The sequence below is a fragment of the Camellia sinensis genome, chromosome 6 (assembly GCF_055761805.1).
Source record: "Camellia sinensis isolate YWXY chromosome 6, ASM5576180v1, whole genome shotgun sequence".
Classification (NCBI taxonomy): Eukaryota; Viridiplantae; Streptophyta; class Magnoliopsida; order Ericales; family Theaceae; genus Camellia; species Camellia sinensis.
In genome coordinates, this window is record NC_138966.1 from 146879311 (window position 1) to 146887124 (window position 7814).

General features: G+C 35.2%; 2 long non-coding RNA genes across 2 annotated transcripts in view; both read right to left on the reverse strand.

Moving 5' to 3' along the window:
• Positions 1-7751, reverse strand: part of LOC145792953 (uncharacterized) — a 288938-nt gene extending 281187 nt beyond the window's left edge. Inside the window, exon 1 of the long non-coding RNA XR_014333280.1 lies at positions 7545-7751. This is a non-coding gene — a long non-coding RNA (uncharacterized LOC145792953). The remainder of the gene's footprint in view (positions 1-7544) is intronic.
• LOC114284355 (uncharacterized) lies at positions 2708-4054 on the reverse strand. The gene is made up of 3 exons (XR_014331824.1): positions 3933-4054; positions 3170-3299; positions 2708-2938 (listed from the first exon to the last, which is right to left on the reverse strand). It is a non-coding gene; the product is annotated as an uncharacterized LOC114284355 (long non-coding RNA).
• Positions 7752-7814: the final 63 nt, after the last annotated feature.

Genomic DNA, 7814 nt, shown 5'->3' on the forward strand with positions numbered 1-7814 from the left:
GCCGGTTAAAGACCAGTCGAGAGGCACCTACTAAAACAAAATCCAGCAGAATATAGGATAGTCCAGACAGAGATGATCTAATGTTTGATCTTGAGAAATAAACAATACTCCGACTTAGCTTGGTATATGTGATTCGCCCGCAAGAATACATCAAGAAAACAAATCATAAAGTTTTCTAAAAGGAAGTTTGTGTAATTGCAAGTTATATGCATTTGGGCTAATCTCCCACAACACAAGGTCTATTTACACCATAAAATTTTCTAATTTGGATTTTACTCAGCTGCTGTTATGCCTATTTTGCAAGTGCAAGCTAGTCTAATACAATTACAAACCCGATTTCCATAGCAATTAAAACTGATTACCACAATAATTGTAATGTACTACTTAACGATGAGCCAGAAAATTGGAGCTTTGGGAAGCATCACATAGCTCTGTTAATGGCTTTTACTGCAAAAATTCATCAATCACACAAGCAACTGTATTGCAACCAGTTTTGGTGTAAACATAAATATTTGTGCATAAGAATGGATCTCTTCCCCACATGAGGGTTATATACATCATAATTTTATTAAGTTGAAGGTAATTAGTGATTTTATGACAAATTACCATGATCTTATTTCTTACCTACTGATGAATGATGTTTCATTGTTTCATTGCTTCAACTTCAGCATTCAACTATCCCTCCAACCAGTATCAGATATTGAGAATCAGTCTCAATGAATTAATAAATTTCATACAATACAATACCATCCCAGCTATCAAAAAAATCAGAATTGGCAACACTTCATGAACATGTTATTGGCTAAATTAGATTGTTCAAGAAAAGTAAATTTGTTAATGACTTGTAGAGTACCTTATGAAGAAAAATAAGTACTCAGGAAGTCGCTAAGAAAATGGCAATCCATTCCAAGATATAATGAACTGTTCTATATTTTAGATTTTTTCTCAATATTGAATACAAAATCACAATCCATTCCAAGATATAATGAACTGTTCTATATTTTAGAATTCAAAATAATAATACTAATAATAATGTAACCAAATATTCTACCTAAATATCTAAGCTACACTGATTGATCAATCCAAACTGATGCTAATTTAGGGTAATAAAAAAACAGAGATTAAAATTCAACATGCTAGGAAAATTCAACATGCTAATTTAGGGAAAAAAAACAAGCGAATCTGAAGCGATGGTGCTCACCTTGGTAGATGATGGTGCTCACTTTCCTCGCTGAACGAATCTGAGATTGAATCACCGAGCTGAAGAAGGTTGAACTTCGAAATCACGTTCAATCGATCAATAGATCTTCAATCGATCGATCTGATCTAGATAAAACCTAGCAAACCTGAATCGAATGATTCCATCAGTAAGTATCATCTTCAATCGAACTTGACTGTGAGAAGATAGAGATAAGACTGATCAACACTTACCATGAAGAAAGACCTGTGAACTCGAACATGAACTAGAGATAGAGATAAGACTGATCTGCGAATCGATGATCTATGAATACTTCAATCGAATAAACGAAGAGGTGAATCGAATACTTGAAGAGAAGGGTTGCAGATTAATCGATTACTAAATGAAGGGGTTTGAATCGAGAGAAACGAAAGGGTTTGAAGCAAGAGAGAGTGAAATCACGGGTGTAGTGAATCTTCTTTGATTTAAGCTTCGATGGATCTGAAACAGGTTTTGTTCAGATCGGGGCTTCGATCTGAATCTTCTTTGATTTAAGCTTCGATGGAGCTTCGATGGAGAGGGTTGAGAGAGAGATCTGTGCGCATGTATTAAGGGTTGAGAGATCTGTGCGTATATAGGCTCTGATTCAAAATAAGGTTTTCACAAAAAAGGGGCGCGTGTGGGTCACCACATTCGGAGGCGTTTTTAAACGCCTCCCATCATAAAACGGTGTCGTTTTGTTTAATAGAATATGCGGCGTTTATAAAACGCCGTTAAATACTAATAACAGTGACGTTTACAGAAACGTCGTTAACAAAACGCCACCAAATCCCCCTTTTCCTGTAGTGTATAGGAGATGGTATAAGGAAATTTGCCTGACTACTACATGTCCAACAATAATGGATGGAATAGAAAAGTCTTATTTGAGTCTTGCATGATCATGAAAATTCCCTCTGATTTGAAGGGGAAGTTTTATAAGATCTAGTCAGCTATGTTCTATGGCTCAGACTGTTGGCTAGTTGGAAAACATGTCCAAAAATGAAAAAAGACACAAACAAGAAATGAATATTGTCCTAGGAAGTAAGAAGTGAGAGGTATAGCTAACTCGAGAATGTTGAGATGGAAGAGTGGTATTATGAAAAAAGACCCAACAAGAAATGAATATTGTCCTAGGAAGAAAGAAGCGGTGCCAAATTGTTTAAAAAGAGAAAAGTTAATTGACATGCTTTTGACCATGTCCTGCACAAATCAACTAACCCACAAACATGGAAGTGAGTAGGGGCCAAGAAAAAAGAACTTGATTGCTTTGGATTTCAATGGAAGATATTGCATTAGAAATCTAGCGAAGATGCATAAATATAGCATCCCCGCCCCCCCACCCCCAAAATTATTTGGATTTATGCTTCTTGATTTGAGTTGAGTATTCAGAATTTTGATATCAAGTAGTAGAATAAACAAGCAAAATGCTAACTTGTCATTGAACAAAGCCAAAGCTTGATTATCTCACATTCAATATAGAAAAGCAGTATAGTTGAAGAAAAAAAACTACTTACCCCAAATAAAATAAATAGAGGTAAGATAGATATCAATCATCCAAGTTCAACAGATAGAGGTAAAATACTGTAGGGGCCATATGACTCACCAATTCAGATACATAATCCATCCCTTTTTTCACTTTCAAACTCATGATTTTAAACTTGACCTTGCTCCTCTGATCTATCTGTTTCTCATTTTTTTCTGGATGCTCCATGAACTTGAACACTGCCAATCAAATTCAAATACAGAAAGGAAGTCAAAAAAAAAATCTGAATCTAACATACAATTATGAGAAATGAGCCGTGTTACATTAAAATATCCATGTTTCTTGATAAAAGAAATTAAAACGGTTATACGAATGAAATTTATGCAACATTCAAAAGCTATGCACATTCAATATGGATAGACAATCTACAAACAAAATGAGTACACCAAATTAAGAATCAAAGTCAATACCTTGAAAGCAACATCAGACCTGCTAGTGTTCTTAATCCTAACAGCACTTCTGACCTGCTTACCCAGTTCTACTCCAAATTTGGGTAATCAATTCAATCAAATGCCCAATTCTTCCAACCATACCAAACCACTAACCAACATATCAATAGATGAAAATTTACGGTTAGAAATATTCAAGACGTATACATAATGATGGAAACAAAATTGGGTCAAGTTGATCAAAGAGATATTTTTAAAGTTGAAATAACATATAACTTGATCAAATCAGCAGAATCATTGCTCAAACTAAATAACAGATAAGTTGATCAAACTATAGTGGTTCACAGAGTCCTACGGATTGAGTAAAAATAAACTCCAAGAAAAAATACAACACAAAGCAACATTTTCCAGTGGCTTTGCTGCAGATTTAAGCTAATCAAATAGACTACAGCTGTGGTATTATTCTTCTCTGTCAAATCCATAACACAAAACTCAAACCCATAAAACAAAAATCAAACCCATTTTGGACATGAAGAATTTCATAATTTCATAGAAATCAAACACTTCAACCAATGAGCCCTTAACCAAAATCAATACAAAAATAAACTAAAAAAGCATATAAACCCTAGATTAAGTGTGAGAAATGGGGAAATAGGGGAAGGGAGAGGGGGAGGGAGAGAGAGAGAGAGAGAGAGAGGGAACCCGAGAGATGGCTTGATAGAGAGAGAGAGAACCAGATCGTAACATCCAAGAGAGGACCGAATAGAGAGAGATAGAGACAAACCTGTGATTTGCGGCAGTGTTGGTGGTGATTTTAGTGTCAGTGGTGGTGGTGGCGACGTGCGACGGTGGGGACGGACGGTGGTAGTGACAATTTGTGGTGAGAGGGCCTTTGGTTTGTGGTGAGTGGTCTGTGTTTGTGAGACAAAATAGATTCAAAAAATGTGTGAAACAGGAGGGTGCGCCAATTCTTAAGCTTCCCTCTAATTTTATTTTTTTGGCCTACTTTTAGCGACTAAATTCTGTTTAGTCGGCAACTAAATGTCTATTTGTCTAATTTGGTTACTAATTATTCTTTTTGTCGGAAAACACTAACCATACAACAACTAAATTATTTTTGTCACTGATAGTTTAGTAAATAAGCCTATCTTTTGGCGACAAAAATTCTTTTAGTCACCAAAAGGCTATATACGCCGACTAAAATCAGAATTAGTAGCCAAAAAAATAGACAAACGCGTACTAAAACCTTTTTAGTCGCCTATTTACATGAATTTTAGCGACTAAATTTTTTTTTGTCGCCAAATAACTAATATATGGCTACTAAAAAATTTTAGTAGCTAAAATGTTAACTATTGGCGACCAAAAGACAGATTAGTCGGTAAAGGTGTGACTTTTGGCGACTAAGAAGGTATTAGTCTCCAAATTTGGTCGCTGAAGGTGCAAATTGTTGTAGTGATGCTTTCAACCTTAAAAAAAAAAAAAAAAAAAAAAAAAAAAAGGATAAAAAAATGCGTTATTATAGCAATAGAATGAAAGTGGTAGATTTGCATGGTGATAGGTCTCATATTGTAGAAAGAGAGAATGACTCGTGAGTTGGAGGTATGGTAACAATAGGCTCAGTGTTATTATGGTGTGGATTTGGGTTTTGTGTGACAGAGGTTATCAACGATTCATTTAGTAATGATTGGCATTGTTGAAGTGGTGATCAGCAAGAAACTGTTAATGGAAATGGGGGTCGATTTTTTTGGGCAGAAAATAAAAGTGGGTTGGAGGTCTAGTAGTTTGGTTAGAGAAAAATCAATTTATCTTTGGTTACAACAATGATCTTTGGGTTAAGGCTGTTTGGTACCAAGATATTTCAAGTCAAAGATAAGGGTAAAATAGTAAAATACCATTCTTGGTTGACAGTGTATGTTAGGCTGAAAAATCTGACAGGGTAGGGGAGTGCCATTTTAGAAACCTCAGGAGGTCTTTGAAGTTGTCATAAACCTCAGGGAAGTAAGTGTAATTTACTTCTTTTTTTTGTCAGCAAAAGGATTAAACTTTTATTAACTTAATAAACAAATTACATCGAGAAAAAAAAAAAAGAACAAAACAGCTTCAATGCTAAAGGGCCTACCCCAAAGAAGGTTGGGACAAACCAAAAGCAAATCCCAAGCTGCAAGACAGAACCGCAAACAAACACCTCTAAAAGTTACCAAGATACCGACTTAGACAAACCCCAATAACAGCCACTTAGCTGAACAGCAGCAGCAGCAGCAATACCTATTCAGAGGCACAGCATCCAACCCAAACAACCAAACAAAGAAGGATTAGCACAAACAAAAACCAGCAAACAGAGTGAAGACATTGCACAGCTGGTCCAATCTACTTAGCTGAAGCCTCAACACCTCAGTTTCCTGCACTTCCAGCTTTTTATCCCATCTGAATGGAAAAATAAAATCATTAACCGAATTATCCAAAATTTAACAATATCAACCACTTGGTTCCAATCTGGCTCTACATTATTAAAGACAAAATCATTCTGAACTGGCCAAACTGTCCACAACACCGCCATTGGAAGGGTAATCCAAATATGCATAGCTAAATTCTTGAATTTAAACAGAAAATATGAACTTCGAAAGCAGCCGCACCGCACTGCACCCTACAGGAGAAACTGTCTCTACCACACCATGAACAATTTTTTTTCAGTGGCCTTAACAAGAGATTTGAACAAGACTCCTTGGTAGAATGAAAGTCACAATAATGCTTTTGTCCTCACGAGTCTCACCACCACAGCCTACAGTACTGTACAGCTCTTTTAATGGAGCATCGCCCATCCATTTGTCCAAGCAGAACCTAGTCACTGCCATTCCCAACTGAAACTGAAATTCCTCTTTCAAAAACTTCAAACAGAATGCTATTAAACTTCTGAATGGAGCTTGAAACAGAATGCTATCTATATTTATCTATTTTATTAAATAAATCATAGACTTGAGTTGGTGTAAACGTTGTCAAATTTTTATTATTTTTTTCAATCTTGGCCTTTCTATCAAGCGTCACATTCAATCTGTTAAATAAATTTCTTTTTTCATTTATCAAACTGCCTAAAACTATTAACAGTTTTCCTCAACCATTATACTATCCAAATATGTAAAACATAATGCATTTGCACTCACTGCTAGTTATTATATAAAGTTCACAATTCACTTGATGTGAAACACCCATGTGACAGTGTCATGCATTTTTTCATGTCCAAATTGTCCTATGTAACTGCCTAAGTTTTTTGTTTCAAATTTTGAAATTTTTTCTCCTCCATCTACATTCATCTAGCTTCCTTTCTACATGGACACACACACAGCCACTACTAATCATATTTGGAACTAATTGTGATGATGTGTTCAATGCAGTGCAGGGAGAAGCAATGGCAGAAAGAGCAGTGAGTTCTGTTATTCAATATTCGGTACCATTGTTGGCCCGTGAAGTAGAGTTACTGAGGAGTGTCCACAAGGAAATTGTCAGTATCAAAGCTGAATTGGAGCGCATACAATCTTTCTTAGAAGATGCAGAATCAATCAAATTTTGTGTATTGTTCATACATTAAAAAGTGTGTGAACAAATTCATTTTCACGGAAGTGAGACAATTATTGGGTTTGGATTTGGACATAAATAAGAATTGGTCAGTCATATTCTACTATTAAATTTAGGTCCTTTTTATTTTTATTTTTTTTCTTAATGCTAATAGCCTCTTGGGTTGTTTCTTGGTATGGGTATTAAGGTAGAGAGTAGTTTGATCTGAAATGAGGTGATCTCTCTATTAGATTGGATTTTTATTTTTATTTTTTTATGATTCTTGAAACTAAAATGGCAGAGAGCTTGCTGTTGCCAACTTGCAACTTTCTGCTTTTCCGTTTGCATTTCTTTTGCAGTTCACAAATGCATTATATAGTCTTATTGTTGGTGGGGTTATCCTACTTCAGTTTCTTTGTCTCTCCCCCTTTGTAATATTTCGTCATTATTAATAAAATATTACCTTCTTTTTTTTTACTGATTAGAAAGGAAAAAAAAATTGAAAAGAAAAATGAAGGCCAAATAAGAACTTATGTTTTAATAAATCATTCAATAATGCCTTCAGAAGTGAATTGGTTAAAGACATGTGAAATTGAATTTTCAATTGAGGCAAAGCTACCGTATTAAGTTATTTGGAGTGAAAGTAACTTCTTTGAGATGGATTAAATGTACTTTGGCTCTTTCCTAATATATTCAGTAAAACTTCATTTTCAAAGGAAAGAGAGATCAAAGAGCCACAAAACTTCCTCAAGTAAACCACCTTGTATTATATTATATCTGTATAAGTTGTGAAAAGGAGGCTTATACAGCTGGAATTAAATAGTGATTGAGGGAGATATATATATACCACAAGAATAAGTCCACAAGCCATCTATTCAGGTACAGGTGGTGGAGGTTGTATTCTGATGAATCATAGAGCTAAAAATGGTATATGCTTTGGATATGATTCAAATCTCAGGGGCTGAAGTCTGTAACTCAAAAGAGTCTTTCCCCACAGTGAATTTTTTGCTGAAATCTGACAAACCATCAAAGCAGCCAGTGCCAAGAATTTGGAACTTTGATAAATATCATTCTTTAGAGTTGCACATCAATCTGCAGGTATGTTTCTACAAACACA